The sequence below is a fragment of the Equus asinus genome, chromosome 11 (assembly GCF_041296235.1).
Source record: "Equus asinus isolate D_3611 breed Donkey chromosome 11, EquAss-T2T_v2, whole genome shotgun sequence".
Classification (NCBI taxonomy): Eukaryota; Metazoa; Chordata; class Mammalia; order Perissodactyla; family Equidae; genus Equus; species Equus asinus.
In genome coordinates, this window is record NC_091800.1 from 66355786 (window position 1) to 66375695 (window position 19910).

The 19910-nt window shown below is 37.5% G+C and overlaps 1 protein-coding gene and 1 long non-coding RNA gene across 5 annotated transcripts in view; one reads left to right on the forward strand and one right to left on the reverse strand.

Moving 5' to 3' along the window:
* Nucleotides 1-19910, forward strand: part of GPC5 (glypican 5) — a 1278940-nt gene that overhangs the window by 500402 nt on the left and 758628 nt on the right. The gene's annotated exons all lie outside the window — the stretch shown is intronic.
* The window catches only part of LOC139046511 (uncharacterized), a 47075-nt gene that overhangs the window by 4992 nt on the left and 22173 nt on the right, over nucleotides 1-19910 (reverse strand). The gene's annotated exons all lie outside the window — the stretch shown is intronic.

Below are 19910 nucleotides of genomic sequence, written 5' to 3' on the forward strand. Positions count from 1 at the left end.
CCAACCCATCCATGTTCACCTACTGCCATCTCATTGCTCCCAAAAGTTCCTGAAAGTGTTGTGCATAAGTACCATCTCCATCTTCTAGCCTCCTCTCACTTACTCCACAACCCTCTACAGTCAGTTTTCTGCCCCATCATTCCACCAAAATCATTCTTATTAAGGTCACCAGTGACCTCTATGCTGCTAAATCTAGTAGATATTCTTAGCATTCAATTCTCAGGCTTATCAACAGCTTCTGACCCCTACAGCTTTGTTGACTTTTGGCACATTGTCTTCTCTTAGCTTCTATGACACCATGGCTTACTGCTTTCCATCTTACTCCACTGGCCACTTCTTACCATTCCAACTGCAGACTCAAGTACTTTACTCAGCCCTTACGTGATGTGCTTCCTCAGGGCTTGTCTTTCAAACCTCTTTCTTTTTTAACTGGTGTTCTCTACCTGAGGAATCTTGGATTTCACTACCATCTGCGTGTCTTTGATTCCCAAATATCTAACTCCAACTCTGACGTTGACTTTGAGCTCTAGACTGGAGGTCACATTGGTATGAAAAACTCAACACTCCATCTCTTCTCTGTACTCGTATAAGTTTCTTTCAGTATTCTCCAACCCAGTGAGTACCGTCTCCCCATTTTCCAGTTTCACATAATGTAAAACAACCTCTACCTCTCCCTGATCTCACATAGCCAATCTATCATTAGGATTTTGTTGATTTTGTCTCTTATTTCCATACTGTACATCTAAGGCCTCTCCTATATGTGTCCTCTGCCACCAAAACAGAAACGGGTACATGTCATCTATCCACTTTAACAATCCAATGACGTCCCTTTCCTCTTCCTTGAGTACAATGGGAAGACACTAAGTGGCCAACACACCAAGCAGGTTCACATTGTCTGCTTCTCTCAGGCTTCGCGATCCATGATTTCTTCCTTATTCTCTGCCCATCTGTAACTTTGCATACCTCAGTTCCTTGATCAGGCCAGAGTTGCTCTGCCACACCCCTTTGTCCATCTTCTTCTTTCTCTCTGGGCTGATCTTTACCTCTTGCCTCTGTTAAGTCATGCTTTAATCTACCTCCAATATTACCTCTTAGGGGAAACAGGCTTTTTTTCATCTGCACAGTCTAATTATTTTCTCTCTTTTTTTACCTCTCATTGAACCATATTAATTTCCTTCAGGTCACTTATCAGTAATTATATGTTCCTCAGTGGGATTATTTGTTTAATATGTCTCTACCCCAAAAACCTGTAAGTTTCATAACAGTAAGTTGCTTATCTTGTATTGTTCAACATCTGGCAGAACATCTGGTACATAGTAGAGATGCAATAAATATTTGTACAATAAATGAATGAACTTTAGAGTTAGAAGAAATATTAAAGGCATATAATACAATTCCTTCCTCAAAGCTTGAATCTCAATGTCAGTCATGAGGTTCAACACATACAGTATATCCGATCTTGTCATTTTGGTAAAATCCTCTCATGTTCTTCCCAAGGAAATTTACCATATGCTTTTCTGCCAAACCAAATGGATATGCTATGCTCATTCCCACAGAACATCTGAGAAGGACACACAGTTACTGCATATTTTTATTTTCTTAGTTGGAGGTTGAAAAAGTATGCATGTAATATATTCAGGCTCATTTTCAGACAATATTTATATCTTCTAAATAATCAGTACTCTAGCTTCTCTCCCCTTTCCCCTAAATTTTTCAGTAGCAATATAAACAAAGGAAGGTTCTGAATAGTAAATTTAATAAAGTTGTAGAGGAAATAGCTGCCTGATCTTTAAGCTGAAATAGATTTCCTGCCCCACTTTGAATGGTGAGCTTGGCGGTGGAGGGCCGAGTCTACAGTTACTTCAGCAGAAATTGCCAACGAGACAAACCAGGCTGGTAGAAACAATGCTAAAATTCACAACACACGAAACAAGGGAATTTTACCACAGCCCGCCATAATTTTTGTGACCTCTGGCCTTGATTTCTTCATTTGGAAAATAAGACCATTGTTTTCCAATATCCAAAAATTCTGAACAACCCAAATGTCCATTAATATATAAATGAACAAATAAATTCTGGTATGTTCATAAACTTGAATATTATATAGCAAAGAAGATGAAGGAATTATAGCCCAAAAAAACCCCCAACTTGGATAATTCTAGTATTTGTAATGCTAAGCTAACACAACAAGAAACAAAATATTACATACAATATAACCTCATTTATATAAATTTTATAATTTTTATATCACAAAACCAAACTGTTATATAAGGATGAATCCATGTATAGTAAAATAAAAGGGAAATCAGGAAATTGTTATAAAAATTATGATAATGTTAAGAAACTTGTTTCTACTACTCCAAGAGTAGGCATTTTGAAAGAGAATGGATTAAACTGGGGGCTTCTGGGGTACAGACAAATATTCTATTTCTTGGGCTAAGAGATAGTTACCTACATGTTCACTTTATACTTATGTTAAATTACACACATTGTTTTCTTCACTTTCCTGTTTACATATCTTATTCATGATAAAATGTTGATTTTTTAAAGAAAAGTTCATACAGGGGCTGACCCGGTGGCACAGTGGTTAAGCGCGCACGTTCTGATTCTCGGCGGCCCGCGGTTCACTGGTTCAGATCCCGGGTGCGGACATGGCACTGCTTGGCACGCCATGCTGTGGTAGGCGTCCTACATATAAAGTAGAGGAAGATGGGCATGGATGTTAGCTGAGGGCCAGCCTTCCTCAGCCAAAAGAGGAGGACTGGCAGTAGTTAGCTCAGGGCTAAACTTCCTCAAAAAAAAAAAAAAAAGAGAGAAAAAGAAAAATTCATAAAATGTTAGACCTTCAGTGAATTTTTGCAGGTCTAACATATGAATTTGTAAGGAGTCTGTTAATTATTATTTGCTCTGGTCAGTTTTTAAATATCAGATCATACAATACAAGCAGAAGTCTGTTTATCCTATTTCTGTAGACACGTACGTATAATAGTCTTCATATTCTGTTCTGGTAAACTTTACCTCCTAAATCTGAGATAAAAAAAAAAAAAAAACAGAGGGCTACTCAGCTGAATTCAGTCAAGAATTGCAGTTTGACCCACAAAATAGTGGCTTATACAATATTTAAATACTTTTTAGTTTGTGACCAACATTCAAAGAATTGGGAAATTTGACATAAAAAATCCAGATGGCTTTTGTGTTAAAAATTTTTAGAGATGAGCTAAGACTAGAACCTTATTCCCAGATGGCAAGAACCTTCTCCCTCTTCAGATAGAGCCTAGAACTTTCAGTTCCTCCAGCCCCAACTCTCCTGTCACTCCTTGCCAGTGAGAGTGTCAGTTTCCATTCAGCATTGTGGTGGATTGTTGGTCTACATACTATTTTGTTTTCTTGTTTGTTTTCTTGTTTTGTTTTGGTTTTGAACACAGAGAATTTGACCATTTGTTAACTACCTGTCCCAATAGACATTTTAGTTGGGATCACTACCCCAAACTTCTGTGTGTGCCAGTTCTGCCCCTCGTATTAATCATGGTTCTTATCACTCTTTATTTCTCTGCTTTTGGAAAAAGCCATCTATTTGTACGTTTTTTAGAAATCATCTCATCCAGGAAATGAGATTAGTGATTTTTGAACTGAAAAATAAGCCATTTATTTAGAAGTCTGTCTTTGCAGTGTGCTATGGAAAATGAGTATTAAAAAGTTTGACTTCTTCAAAAAATTTTCTTAAATTATATCCTTACCAAGGCAGATGTTTCTGTCTGAAAAAAACCTTAACCAACAATATTCTCCAAAGCTACCTGATTTAGTGAAAAGCTTTTGTCTTCCCCGCAGAGAGCTGAGCTCAAGTCTTCTATTCAGCTCTTAATCTTACAGCATTTATTCTCTTTCAAGACTTTCCAATTTACCAATTCGTTGGATTTTGTTTATCACCTTTTCTACAAAAGCCCATTTGTTCATTGACAGTTTCATTCTAAGTTAAATCCAAAGCAAGGCTGATTAATGAATATTCACACTGGCCCCAAGGGTTCTTGTTAGCTTGATAGTTCTATCACATCAACCATATGTAAAATCTATCTTCCAGTTAAATGTGGCTGCTTTTGCTATGTCAGAGATTATTTATTACTCTGTCCTCTATTAGTCTTGATTAACAGGAAGTTTTTGATCAAGCAAGGCCTTCTCCTCTCTGACTGCTTATACATCAAACATTTTTTTGCTAGGGGTTTGACATATTAATGGTTTTATACAATTGCTATTTATTTGTTTAGTGTTCCTTGTATAATATGGTGCAAAATAAATAAAACTGAGCTGGGCAAAGATCTTATTTTAGAAGATAGTATTTCAAAAGAACAATTCTGCATTTACAAAAGGTAATTTGATGACTAGTTATTGGCCAAAATAAACAGCATACTCCGGTTCAAGTTATAGCAAATATTACAAAATGAACAATTCTTAAAGGGCTTCCTTGGTTCCTCTTCTATGTCCATTGTAAAAGTCATTCATTTTAAAAACAGAAGTTGATTTCATGCTGTTTGAATCAAAGTGTGAGAAGAAAATTACGGTAAGCTTTAGTCTTACTGTAAAATGGATTTTACTTTCAACTTCATTTTGTTCTTCACACTTAATATTTAGCAACCTTTCCACTGAGCTTCTTTCTACTTCTCTCTCAATGTGGATGTCATAACATGTCTCAAACACAGCTCCTCATTTCCCCTAAACCTGCTTCTACACCAGTCTTGAACATCTCCGTATATGGCATGAGTATTTACACAGTTGCTCAGACCAAAAATCTTTTAGACAAAGATCTGTCAGAGTCCTTTCTTTTTATTAGTTCATCTAAAAGTACCTTCAGTATGTATCCAACATTTGACAATCCTCTCCAACTTTTCTGTTGCACACTGAATGTTTGTGTCTCCCCCACAAATTCATATGTTGGAGCGCTAACCCTTAATGTGATGATATTTAGAGACGAGATCTTTAGGAGATACTTAGGGTTGGATTAGGTTATACAGACAGGGCCCTCATGATGGGACTGGTGGCCTTATAAGAAGAAGAGAGAGAGATCTCTTTCTCCTTCTGCCATATGAAGACACAGTGAGAAGGCATCTATCTGTCTTCAAGCCGGGAAGACTGCTGTCATTAGAACCTGACCATACTGGCACCTTGATCTCTGACTTCTAGTCAGTAGAACTGTGAAGAAATAAGTGCCTATTGTTTAAACTCAGTCTATGGTATTTGTTATGGCAACCAGAACAGAGTGAAATTTGTTATAATGCTCTAGTCTAATTCTCCACCACCTCTCACTTAGAACCCTGCAGTAGCCCTCTAAGTTACCTTTCTGCTTCCTTTTCATCTTTTGGCAGGAAGTATTTCAAGGAGTAGTCAAAATGGCATTTTCTAAAATGTAACTCAGTTCATGCCATTTCTCTGCTCAGTTGTTCCAATGACTTCCCATTATGCTCAGCATATAATCAAACTCCCTTTTCTATAAGGACTTTTGTGTTCTAGCTGTTGCCTAACTCTGTCCTCAGTTTCTAGCTCTCTCATGGTGCATGTGAACTCGTACCCACATACGCATGGACATAGATCATCCTTCCTTCTCTACAATCTCCCTGGCTTTCTTGCTGTTCCTCTAAATTACCAGATGTATTTCTGCCTTAGGGCCTGTGTATTTGCTGTTTCCTCTGCTGGTAAAACTACTCCCTGGAATATTCATGAGACTTGCTCTCTCACTTTATTCAGATAACAGTTTGAAAGTTGCCTCTCAGGAAATCTTCCCTGACAACTTTATTTAAAATGACACCTCATAGGCCCCACTCCCATTATATGCAGATATTAATCCGGATTTATTTTCTTCATAGCATGTATTATTTCCTGACGTTATAGTATATGTTTATTTGTTTGCTTTATAGCTTCTCTACTGTCATGTAAACTCCATAAGATATGAGACTTAAATTCTTTACCAAATTGCTGGGGCCTAGAACGGTGCCTGGCTGACACAGAGGGTCCTTTATAAATATGTATTCAATAAAGATTACATAAATCTGGGCAACCTATAAGCCCGATTATTAAAAAGCCCATAGCATGAACCATGACCTTACATGAAAATTAGGTGGAAATATAATTGGGTGAAAATTAGGGGAAATCCAATATGGCCCTCCAGCCATAGTGGATTTAAAAACCCTCATTTGCTAATAATCAAAAGGATAGTAAACCTCAGGTCTGTGACCCCAGGTATGTGCAATTAGAAATTTTGTTTTTCAAGAGAGAAATTGATTTAAAATTCAACTCGTTTTGTTCCCTGTCTGTTGTTGGAATAATAGGAGCTGACACATGTTGAAGACAGCATTTCCTGGTACTATTGTAAACACTTCACATGCATTTATATGTTAAATTGGAATTGGACGATTGTGAATATTTACCTGTATAATCTCATTTAATTCCCTGAAAGCTCTCTGAGATAGGTACTATGCTTATCACCAGTTTTTGTGTGAAGAAACTGAGGCATAGATATGTGCAATAATTTGACCTGGGATACAGTCAGTGATAAAATAAGAACTAAATATATGCAGTTTGATTCCAGTGTCCATAAGGTTAAACGCTGTATCTACTTCCTCTGTATCCAAAATAATCAAGCAATTAATCAGCTAGAATAATTTATCCAGAGCAGTTTAAGACCTATAATACTATTTTCGTTCACTGACTATTTACTACTGGAGTTTTTACTAGCCTCATAGCTACCATCTTTCTGTTCTTACACAGAATGAGATGAATATATTTCTACAATCTAAATTCACTTAGTTCAGTTATTATTTGAATGAAATAACAGGGTTTACACAGTCAAAAGCAATATAATTACAAATCTTTTCTCCAGTTAATAACATAATGAATTGTTGGATTGTTAAATAACGTAATTAGAAAAGGAAGACACATACAGAGAAAACATTTGACGTTCACCCAACAGTCATGCCTTTAGAGACCTACTATGTCTTAGTCTCTGGAGATACAATGAGAAATTAGATACAGTTTCTTCTGTGAATGAAATCACCATTTAGTAAAGATAACAGCCACATCAGTAGATAATCCCAATAAATTCAGTTTAACTGCAAACCTGGTGAAAACCTAGATCATGGAGAATCCTGTATATTTTGCTAAAGACAAAGTTTGAACTTTACTCTGGAAACGAGTGGTGTCTAATGTGGGGTGTGTGAATACCAATAGGCGCTTAAGGTGATCCACTGAAGTATGAGAAGGAAGTATTAGAATTATTGTTGACATTTATTTTGACAATATCCTCTTTAATATCTGTTTTTGGTTCTCTTTTATCATATACCTATAAAAGAGGTGATTGGGATCAGGAAAGAAAATCTTAGAAATGTCATTTACTTTAATTTCTAACATTATTTAAAAATTTCTGTTTTTGATATTTACTGTACAAGTTTTATATGAATATAATACATAGGAGAGTACTTTGAAACATTTCATGATATAGATGTACAATTAAAAAATTTAACTACTGCTATTTGCTATGGAGAAACAGAAAGGTTACAAGCATTAGAGCTCCTGAGGAATATTGGAGTAAAGCTCCAATAAAAGGTAGATTACCCTAGAGTGGGCCTGATGTCAAGGGCACTGGAGGAAGCTATTGGAGTATTTCAGCAGAGAGATGATGAGCAACTTCACTAGGAAAAAAATGGTAGGGAAAGGACTTGACAACTGTATTGTATGTAAATTGGCATGATTTTGTGACTGATTAAATATGATACAGTGATGAAGGGAGGATTCAGTAATGACTCCCAGATTTCAAATTTAGGAAGTTGAAGAGAAATTAGAAATACTAAACAAATGGGGAGTACAAAGAAGAAAAACCTCCTTCTCTGGTAGGAAGATAATAAAGTCATTTAGACATAATGATTTTGGAGTATTCAGCTAAGAATGTTTAAAATTTAGAGACAAGGTCTATTTTGTTATTACGTATTTGGCGATCATTACCAAAGCGGGAGAGTGCTAGAGGGAACCAGCCCCGTGGATCATATGTGATATAAAGAGCAGTGGTTCAAGATAGATTTCGTAGAAATGTCAATATTTAAGGGACAGAAGAAGGAGACACCCTTGGAGAAAGTCAAAGAACAAAGAGTCAAAGAGTGTGAGGAGAACAAATGTGCCCCTAAGCACTGTCCATGGAGCAGGGAGTCCTACCTAAAGTCCTGCGAGGACTACGGCCCTGCTGTCAGACTATCCCTGTAATGGAAACGCATTTATTGGGCTCTCTTTTTCTGACACCGCTAAATATTCAACATGCAAATCCATGTTGCCCACTTTTATATGCAGAGAAAAGGTCAGCTTACCTCCAGTGATAGGGGTTTATGGCTCATTGGGAAATAGATAAGACTGGGAAGCCATGTCAGCATCCTTCAGAGAAGACTGAAAGATAGTTCCCTGAGACATGATGGTGTTCCAATATTGCACGTGCAACCCCCAAAATAATTTTTGAAAAACTATGTATCCTCCTCTCTCATTTGAAATTGACACCTTAAAATGTATTGAAAATTTAAATATTTGCAAAGAATGTACTTTCTGGATACTTTTATTGTATACATGATTTACATCAAAACATTGGAACTGCAGTTTAGCGCTTCCAATTGGTAAACAATATCATGGGAAAGCAGCCCTCACTGTCAAACGCAACAGTAAATTAGATGATATATCAGAAAAAGTCCAATTTCATTTTCTTTGGTGCAAATAAATAAGTTAACATACCTCCTTGTATTAACCACCAGGTATTCTGAATTCTAATTCTAAGGTAGATAGTTCAAAACAATGCTAGATAAAGTATAAATGTTTTCATGATGTTTTGCTCCAATGGGTCTCACTCGCAGGAGTTTTACACTCCAGGACAATGAATTTTAGAAGATGGGTAGAGGTTTGTCTTTCTTTTGTAAAGAAGGGGAAAGCGTATTTTAAAAGAGTTGAAATAAGGAGAACTCTGAACACACAGATACATTCTTAGCTAAATTAATTTTTGGAAAGCATACAGATGGAGAAATTGAGGATCTGGAAACTGATTGCCTTAAATTTATTCATGCCTATATAGCATCTGTTCAGTCTTTATTTTCCCACAGAGTGCCCTGCTCCAGGAGACTCAGCTGTAGTCATCCAAGAGATACACGAGTAGCCCGTGGCCTGCTTTGTTCCTCTGTCTCCACTTTTCTTTCTACCTGCTACTTCCTCCCCTGCTACTGCCCAACTGGTCCCCTTCCTCTAGGTCATCTTAAACTCAATCAGTCTGATGGGGTTGAATTATGAGCTGGGCTATTTGAGTTTTGTCCACCCGCTACCCTGCAAATTCATCTGTTGAAACCCTAACCTCCAGTGTGACTCTCTTTGGAGATAGGGGCCTGTAAGGAGGTGATAATGGTTAAATGAGGTCATAAGGGTGGGGCTCTTATCCAATAGGGCTGGTGGATCTGTAGGAAAATAACTTTCTATTGTTTAAGCCACCCACAGCAGGCTTAGCAAACTAATACAGATTTTGGTACCAAGAAGTGGGGTGCTGCTGTAACAAATACCTGAAAATGTGGAAGCAGCTCTGTGACTGGGTAATGAGTGGAGGCTGGAGGAGTTTTGAGGTATATGCTAAAAATAATGACATTAAGGCAGATTCTGGTAGAAATATGGATGTTAAAGATCATTCTGGTAATGTCTCCGATGGAAATGAGGAGCTTGTTATTGGAAACTAGAAGAAAGGCAACCTTATAAAGTAGTAAATAACTTGGCTGAACTGTGTTCTAGTGTTTTGTGAAAGATAGAATTACTGTTGATAAAATCAGATATTAAGCTGAGAAGATTTCTAAGCAAAGCATTGAAGGAATAGCTTGGTTCCTCCTAAGTGCTTATGGTAAAATGGAAGAGGAGAGGGATGAATTGAAGAAGGAATCAGTAAGCAAAGAGGAACTAGAACTTAAAGATTTTGAAAATTCTCAATCTATCCATATTGCGAAAAATGAGGAAGCTTCTGGAGAGAACACCAAGGTGTTGTTTTGACAGTAATTTCTTAAAGAGTTTATCCATGATGTTAATCAGCCATCTAAGTAGAATCTGGGAATTGAGATGGGATTATTCCAGCAGAGGCACTGCTAGTTTTAGCTAAAGGAGATGGAGAAAGTGGGATGAAATGCAGGAAGGCTTTTGGATTTCTTGGATTCTACAGGATGGGACTATAAAGTTGTTAGGCTGTGAATGCATGCTATTCTTGTTGAAAAGGAAAGAATGACCTTAAAGGCAATTCAGAGATCATCAAGGCCTCAGTTTCACAGCTCCATTTGCTGGAGCCTTGGAGGTGGGATCCCATCTGGCAGAACCTCAAGGGTGGAAAATTAACTTTCTGTTGTTTAGGATACCCAGTCTGTGGTAATGTGTTATGGCAGCCTGAATAGATGAATGCAGCCATGTAATGTGCGGGCCGGGTACATGGACATTATGTGAGCTGCCTCATTAGAGAGGAAACTCAGGGGTTCCTTTCTAACTGCCAGGCATAGTATGGCATGACTTTATTACCTTGGTCATAGCTAACAGGGCCAGGCACCTTCTACAGGGATTGCCTTGGCTAAAAATAGCTGCCTTGCTAAGGTCCCTTCCCAGCATAGCCCTCACTTAATGACTGATTTACTTGATGATTTAGGGTCCAGCTCCCTTGCCCCAACTCAGAAAATTCTGGATGATCATCTGAGCTTTGGACTCCCCATTAGTTGGCTGAGACCTCTGTTGAGATTGCATTGCATCTTGACTTTTCCCTCTTCTTCCTCACCTGCCCCTCCAGGTGGTGATCCCAGAGCATGCCCTAGGAAACCTGCTGCATGCTAATCTCCATCTTAGAGTTTGCTTCCTGGGTATCACAAAATTCAAAGCACTGGCACCCAAGTCGTTTTTTCCAGATTCTGTTGTATGTGTGTGCATGGTAGGAGAGACCCAAACAGAAAATATGTACTACATTTTATTGTCATTTTTCTATTTGTATATCTTTCTATATTTAATGATGAGATTTTAGTAGGCAAGAAGTATACATAACTCAAATATCTATCCACAGCATTTAGGACTTTATCAAGTGATAATAGTTCTTGGCAAATGTTTTCTGAATAAACCCCACAGTTGTTTCACCATTTTTCCAAAGTTTAGATTAACTTTAAGATAAAAATTAATACAAAAATTTGCATAGACAACCAGGAACTTTAAGTTGCATAAACTTTGCTTGAATTCTCTGAGGGCTATTTTATTTTTAATCTTTAATAAAAAATCTTTCAAACAGAATTACGTTGCATGTTATGATATATTTATGAAGTTGAGAGGACATCTCAGCCCTTTAATATTCCCTACTTAGGGCAAGTGGTGTTTGAATATACGTGTGTTTAAAACAAAATTAGTAGCTGCATAATGTGACAGATTACTTATTTATGATATACATTTATTATAATTGCACAAATCACAGCTATATAAATTAATATATGAAACAAACAAAAATTAATATTTACTTGAAACTTTTCCTAATAATGAAAGATTTGCAAAAGGATTTGCTGATTGGTCCAATACGGAACTCTGTAATTCTTGAAGATTTGCTTTCTGCTTATGTGGGAATGCAGAGACAGCATATCTATAAAGTCAAGAACTACAGTGTATTGTTTCGCTAAATGTAACTGAGTGAGCTTTGTCTAGGGCTCCTATGCTTTATCCATGAAGTGTGATTAAATGCTATCTAAGCACTTTTTCTACTTGAAAATTCTATGGCCATTTCAAATGAACCACTTCTGATCTTACTTCTTGTTGAAATAGTAAGACAGACAAACTAAAGGATAGATTATAATAAAGACACTGGTGAGATATCATTCATGTTTTCCAAATAGAAGCCGAACTTAGGTTATCCTCATTTATACCCAGCTTCCCAGGCCTATACTTTAAAGTTTATTCATTCTCTTTCATTTATTCACCAAGTATTTATTTAGCACCTATGTTGTATCAGGCACTCTTCAGGTGTTTGGTGGAACATCAGAGAACAAAACTAACAACAATCCTGCTCTCATGGAGATTACAGTCTACTTTGGTGATATGGTGAACATAATAAACATATAAACTAGATTGTAGGTGATGAGGACTAGGAATTTAAAAGAAGTGGAGCAAAAAAAAGAGGATATTGAGAGTGTTGTGGTGGAAATTGTGGCAGGTTGCAATATCAAATAGAGTGATCAGAGTAGTTCGTGGAGAAGCTGAGATTTGAGCAATGTTTAAATAAATGAGGAAGTTCGCCATGCTGATACTTGGGAAAGAGAGCCCCAAGCAGAAGGGACATCCAGAGCAAAGTTGGAAAGGCTGGGATGTGTCTTGAATGTTTAGGGAAGTGTAAGGATACAGTGTGGCTGAAGCAGATTGAGTAAGGACAGAAGGAGAAGAGAGTCAGAAATCAAAAGTGGGATTGGTGGTGAAGAAATAGATCCTGTATGGCACTGAGGGCCTTTGAAGGTCTTGGATTTTATTCTGAGTGAAGTGAGTAGCCACTGGAAGATTTTGAGCAGATTATAGGAGAGTGACATAGTCTTCCTTGCCTTTTAAAATGATCACTCTGGCTGCTTTGATAAGAATAGCTTAACAGTGGGAGTGTTATGTGTAGATATAACCCCTTAGGAGGTTATTGACATGTATCACCATGTGACCAGGTGAAAGATGATGGCAGGTGGTACTAGGTGTTAGCAATGGAATTGGTGAGAAGTGATGGGCTTCAGGATATATTGAAAAGATACTGGCAAGAGGACTCTCTATGGGGTTGGATATGGGATATGAGAGAATGAGAGGATTTAAGGCTCAGTCTAAATTTTTGGTTTGAACAACAGAAATGGTGGAGTTGGCACCAAATAAGATGGGGAATGCTGTGGTTTTGGGTTGGAAGAGATTGGTACATGATAAAATGGAAGTGCTTATTGTCTATCTAAAGAGATATGGTAAGCAGGCAGTTGATACATGAGACTAGAGTTCATGAGCATGATCTAGGCTGGATATATATATTTGACATGTTTCTGGCATATATGTGTTATTCAAAACCTTGAAAAAGAGTAGGTTACCAAGGAAGTGAGTATAAATAGAGAAGTGAAAAGAACACAGGCAGGACTCTTGGGAGCTCTAACATTGAAAGGTAGGTGAACAGTGGAGAAGTAAGCATGTTAAAGCTGGGAAGGAACAACTAATGAGGTGGGAAGAAAACCAAATGAGTGTGTTTTCCTTGAAGGCAAATGAAGAAAGGGTATCAGAGGAAAAAATGATTAGCTGTGTAAAATCTTGCTAGGAATTCACTTAAGAAGATGCCTGAAATTGACTATTTAATTTAACACCAAGGGAAATAGCTGGTAAGTTGATCAGAGAAGTTTAGGAGGTGTGAGGGGAGTGAAGCCAGGTTAGAGTGGTTTTGGGGAAGAAAGAGAATAGAGGAATTGGATAGTGCAAGTCTGGTCAAATTTCCCAAAGATTTTTCCCAAAAAGGGGAGCAAGAAAATGGATGGAAGCTGATAGAGGAAGTGGATCAAGAAAAGCTTCTGTTGTCGTGTTAAGTCTTTTGTTTTGCTTTTTTATTTTTTAAGTTAGGGAAAGTAACAGCATGTTTATGTGCCAATGGGAATTGTCAATAGAGAATGGAGAACTAATGATGGAAGAGAGAGTAGAGGAGACAGAGGACTCCTGGATTGGTGGAGTGAGGAGTTTACAGGTCTTTCTGTATAGTAATGATTTAACTGTTGAAAATTATAAAATAACAATAAAAGAACCAACAATCATTTAAAGTCGCTATAAATTGTCCTAAGAGCATAAACAAGAACAGAAATATTAATTTAAGATATTCTACTAAATTTCCATAAAAGCAGCCAGAGTTGATACCGGTTTTAGTTTATTAGGTCTGCCATAACAAAATACCACAGACTGGGTGGCTTAAATAATGGAAATGTATTTTCTCAGAGTTCTGGGTGCTAGAAATCTAAGATCAAGGTGTTGGCAGGTTTGGTTTCTTCTGAGGCCTGTTTCCTCGGTTTGCAGATGGCTGCCTTCCCCCTGTGTCCTCACATGAACTTTCCTCTGTGAACTCATATGTCCGTGTCCTCATCTCTTCTTATAAAGGCACCAGTCATATTGGATTAGGGCCCCTCATATGACCTCATATGTCCGTGTCCTCATCTCTTCTTATAAAGGTACGAGTCAGATTGGATTAGGGCGCCTCATAGGACCTCATTTTATCTTAATCACCTTTTCACTTGCCCTAGGTCCAAATACAGTCACATTCTGAGGTACTTGGTGTTAGGACTGCAATATAGAATTTGGGGGCATAATTGAGCCCATACTGGAGATATTTGAGCCATAACCTGCTTCATAGCTCTGCCTGAGGGGGCTGAGTTTATCTGGAACAGAGCATGGAGAATTCCTTGTCTAAATTCGTTGTTGACTTCCTTGTTGAAAACATTGGAGATGTTGGTGGACAGCAATTAAGATGAGGTCTTTAGCTCCATAAGACAAGCCAAATGGCAGAAAACCAGAAGAGTCCTCTTGGGATCACAGTTAACTCTGGGGGGCAGTAAAGCTGTGAGCATGTGCTAGGCTGCACCAACTCAGGATTAATCAGAAAAGGGTGTGAGGTGATCTTTAAAGCATTTCCCAAACCTCACACAGACCCATCAACTGGAAGTCTCACTGGCTCACAAGCCTTATACAACCTCTGACAAAACAGTGACTGAATAATAAGCAACTCTGATCCAGGGGTGACTCCTAAGAAGCCAGGCTTAAAAATAAAATCACACTCATCTCTGACAAACTCTGGAAAACCATGTCCTTGTCCAGTGCAGCATCCGCTCAGAAGTGATGTCAGAGCTGAGCTGCCAGATATTGGAGTAGTCAGTCTAGACAAGTCAAAATGAAAATAATGATAAAGTCTGTATTCATTTATTGTGTTAGTCTATGCAAGAGACCAGAAAGAAGATGCTGGCTCCCACAATCTTCTATTTTTTTCCCCACTGAATGGCACTGGACAATGGTCAGGCTTATCAGTGCAGATGTGGGGGACCTATCTCACCCCTGAGGGAACTTTGAACAAAATCTCTTGCCCTTTTATGAACCCTGGGACAGGAGGGCAGGGAGAGAGGGGATGGCTAGGAGTGGAAAAGTACCGAGTACTGAGTGAGAGTGGAGCAAAGTGTCTTCAAGGTTTCCTCTCGTCTCCCTGATAAGGAGGTTTGGGCAGAGGCACTGGGGAAGGGCACTCCATGAAGACTACTCTGAATGGAGGCCCCTGGGCTAGGAACGCAGCTATGCATAAGAGCATGCTGGTTAGCAGTCCTGAGTCCTTGACTGCAACTCTCCTTGAAGACTGTCCTGCATTGGCTGTGCACCAAATCTGGCAGAGGGAGGGCAGCTTACCTCCATGAAGCTTGCCAAGGGAAGCCTTTTAATTGCCTATCCTTGGGCCTTAAAGATCACTCATAGGATTTTGGCCAGGAGCTTGACTCCTCATCAGTCAAGAAAGAAAATCATCAAGCTACTAGCTACTGTCATTGAAAGTAGGACAAAAAAATGTAAATGCTCTGAACTGTGATATCAGCCTTTATGACATATATCTATCCAACAATAAAGGGCAAAAATCTAACTTGCAAGGAAACTTATGCACAACCTTTCACCCATAAGTGGCTTGTTATAACTGAGGGGTAACGCCTAAAGAGCCAGGCTAAAAGATAAAAACAAATGGAAAAACAAAATCATATGAGCTGGAACACATCCAAGAGGCTACACATTGTTGGGAAAATGGACTTTTGAGAATTAGCTCAGCCAAATTATTAAACAAATGACCAAGCAGACAACAAGAAACCCTGTGGTAAGGGGGAGGAGTAACCATATTTGCTACAGTATGTTATTTAACATATGTAATTTTAAAAAATTATGAGACATGCAAAGAAACAGGAAAGTGTGACTCATACACAAGAACAAAAGCGGCTGATAGAAACTGCCAGTGAAGGGGCCCACTTGGTGGGCTTAGCAGGCAAAGACTTCAAAGCAGCTATTATAAATATTATTATTATATTTATAATATAATAATACTAATATAAATATTAGTATTATAAATACATTCAAAATATGGTCAGAGAACTATAAGAACCATGCTTTAAGAATTAAAAGAACATATGATGACAGTGTTTCATAAGATAGAAAATATTAATAAAGAAGCAAAAATTATTTAAATAAATAACAACAATAAAGAAGAAAATTATTAAAAAGAAACAAATGGAAAAGGAGTTGAAAAATATAATAAGCAATATGAAAAATTCAGTAAAAGGGCTCTAACTATAGATTTCATCAGAAGAAAGAATCAATGAACTTGAAAATCAATCAATCAATAGAAATCATACAATCTGAAGAACAGAGGGAAAAAAGTGTGAAGAAAACTGAACAGAATCTCAGAGAAATGTGGGAGACCATTACGCATATCAATATACCCATAGTGGGAGTATCAGAGAAACAAGGTAGAGGGAAAAAGACAGAAAAAATTATTTGAAGAAATAAGTGTTGAAAACAGAAGGGATTACAGCTGACCTTTAAGGATGCTTAAGAATTGTGAATTTAAAATGGGATCAGTCAGTATGGTTGTGTGTTATTCTCCAGCCACACTCCCTTATGGGGGTCTGTTTATGGAATGAGGAACGAACCAGACTGAACCAGAGTTGCAGGTGTGACAAGCAAACAGGAAAAGGTGAGATGGGGCAAGGAAGGTATATAAGAGTGATGATGACAAACCATGGAATTTAAACTGGGTAAGATGAGAAGGAAGAGCATCAAGGGAATGAGGGAAAGGGAAAGATGATAGTATCAATGAATTGAAGGTTTTCGTATGCCAAATAGATTTGAGGTGTCTATTAGTGAAAGGTACTCATTACATTGTGATTATGTATATCATATAATTACAGCTCTGTGCATATGTTGTTGTTATTGGTAATGACGAGGTCTGAAATTTGTCATGGGAGGGAGTGACTAACGGAGATATCCTTGGAATGGAGCATTTAGGAAACTAAGAATACAAAATATTGTAAAAATCATGTATATATACACATATAGAAATTGCTACAAGTTAAATCAGGCATTCTAATGGTCAGGGTAGGAGTGAACTAGGAACTAAAATTTTTGAGAAATACATAAGAATGATCCTGGATGTGCGTAGCTGACAGCAATAATGTATTTCTTTCCCAACAGATGACTGTTGAGTCTGACATGGTAGAGATGCCATTTAAAGCAGCTAAATTAATGTTCCGTTTTTGTTCAGGCTATGTGCTTAAAATTTGACTTCTTCAACTGGAATGGCAATTCTCAGTGCATAACATAATGTGGCCCCTTTGGCTTGAACTGTGGAGAATTGGCAGCTGTGCTTAGTTTAATCCCCTTTGGCTTCAACTTCCCCGTGACTCTGGGCATATTTTTCTTAGTTCTACCCCATACAATAGTTCCTGTGCAAGTTTAATCTATATTTTATAATCCATTCTTTATCTTAAATTCTTATTTCTATCCTGAATTGTTTTACTGATATATTAGCCAAGATTCTTAACTGCATATGGGAGAATATACTTCATCCTGCTTAAGAATAACCTGTTTTTTAGAGGGATAATTAATTAGTAGGGTTACAAAAACGAGACCCATGACAGACCCACATTGAGTAGAGCTGGTCTGCTGCAGGAACAGCTGCCTCTACATGATTGGCAAGCTAAACAATCAGAAGCTCCCATCACAGCTGATGTCTCAAAAACTAGTCAGGAAACTGCTAAATCTGATGGTGGATAACTACTTCTGCCAAGCAAGAGAGTATCTTTTACTTTGTCAAATGATTCAATTCTGTATGGAGATCTTCCACAAGGATATCTGACTGGTGAAACCTGAATTATATCTGAATCCCTAGCAGCGAGGGATTCTGAGCTTTATAGTTTTTGCTTTTAAACCCCTACAAGCTGGAAAGTTGTTAAGAAGGATGTTGAGAGTGTTAAACTCCAGTATCCAGTATCAATGGGCTGTACGATTTTGGCCTTTACTGTAATTTGATGTATAGTAAGAGGATTAAATATCGTAACCAAATTTGATCATGACGAAGACTTTATCTACATAAGTCGCCAAAATCTTTCTGTGATACATTCTTGCATCTTCCTAAGGGAGTTTTAAAAAGAAAATCTTCTTTGAAGATGACTGCATCTGTCAGAAAATTACAACTGTGGACTTGCTCAACTTGAAAGGGCTAGCGAGAATAATTTTATCATGATCACTATCATCACTCACAGTATTTGATTTGGTTAATTAACCACCCCATCTCATCCCTTCATGATTCTGAACCTATTTGGAAATATGTAACAGGAGCTAGAATGAGAACAAATCATCCTCTTTATTATAGGTGCAAAGGTGGATTAGAAAATATGGCTTGGATTTCTAAGAAAATCGTTTTCCTTTTTCTTTTTCCCTCCATAGAATTTTTACCAAAAAATCACTAATAGAGCAACTGAATAACTGAAAACTTCACTGCACAAGGCATAGCCTGTTCTCTTTGGTTTATTGTACGGAAAATGAAAGATGGGACAGTAGAATGTTTAGGGTTCATATGTGGGCAATTTCCAAAACAGAGATCCAAGAATGGTAGATCGACAAAGAAGGAGAAGCCACACATCCACATGAAGGTTTAAGGACATTAACCTTCCCAATTGAAGAACATGAGCAAATAGATATCAGACTCTTATTTCACCAGTCAGATCCCCCCTACCAAAGGTAGAAGCCAATGAGCAGTAAGGAGAAGGGAGCATCTTCTGCCCTAAACATTTCTGGAGCCATTTTATAGGCTTGAGAGAAACTTTGGAGAAGGAGAGGATAATTTATCACACTGTCATTATCACTACCCACATCACCATCATGACCATGATTATGATTGTCCCCATCATCACCATGACCCACCAACATTGCTATTCCAAACATCTGCAGAGTATCTACTATGTATAGACCACTCTTCGTGTCACTTAAGATCCAAATAATTTTAAAATGAAAACTGAGGATGATTATAATTAATGTCAATAGAGATGATGTATTGTTGAGAGGGATAGCATTTGGGGAGGGTGAATGATAAGCAAAAACTGAAGAATCTAGAATAATTAAAGAAGCCTTCATGGAAGTAGGTCATATTTGGGCCTTAGAAGAATTATCAATACAGGGATTCAAAGTATAGTCTTACTGCAGAAATAAAGGATAAGAAAAACCGTGATTTGCTTTGTTACAGAAGTGTGAATATCCAGTTTAAAATTTCACCAATCTTTCAAGAAACAGGGTTGATCTTTCAATAAAAATGATTCCTAATTACCTATCTATGAGTATAACACTAAATGAGTAATCTTCTTAAAATTTTCCTCTTAGAATCTAGTCTTCTTTATACCATTGTGTTCTTCCAAAAAATATTTCATCAGTCTTAATTTACTACAAGTTCAAGAAAGAAGTTTTGTTGGAAGTAAATCAGTCATCCTGTTTTTGTATTCTCTAAGTCCTACCATGCGAAACCCTTGCATCAAATGCTTATTTGCTTCCTTGTGTTGTCTTTTGAGAACCAAGAAGCATATTGGGAGTTTCAGTTATATACTATATGGTGTCTTATAATTCTGGGCAATCTTGAGAACAAAGTTGAAATTATTTGTCCAAAGGAAAACAAATTATTTCAAACTTCTAGTCAGTTCTTCTTCCAAGTGAATACTGATTTCCATGAAGGAAATTCATTTTTATTTTACTTCACTCCCCCTAAAAACCTTTATCTTTTTACCTAAATAAAGAGAGTTCTTCCAATTTATTCTGCTGATTAGTCACACAGTTATGCATTTTATTAGAAAATCCTTCAA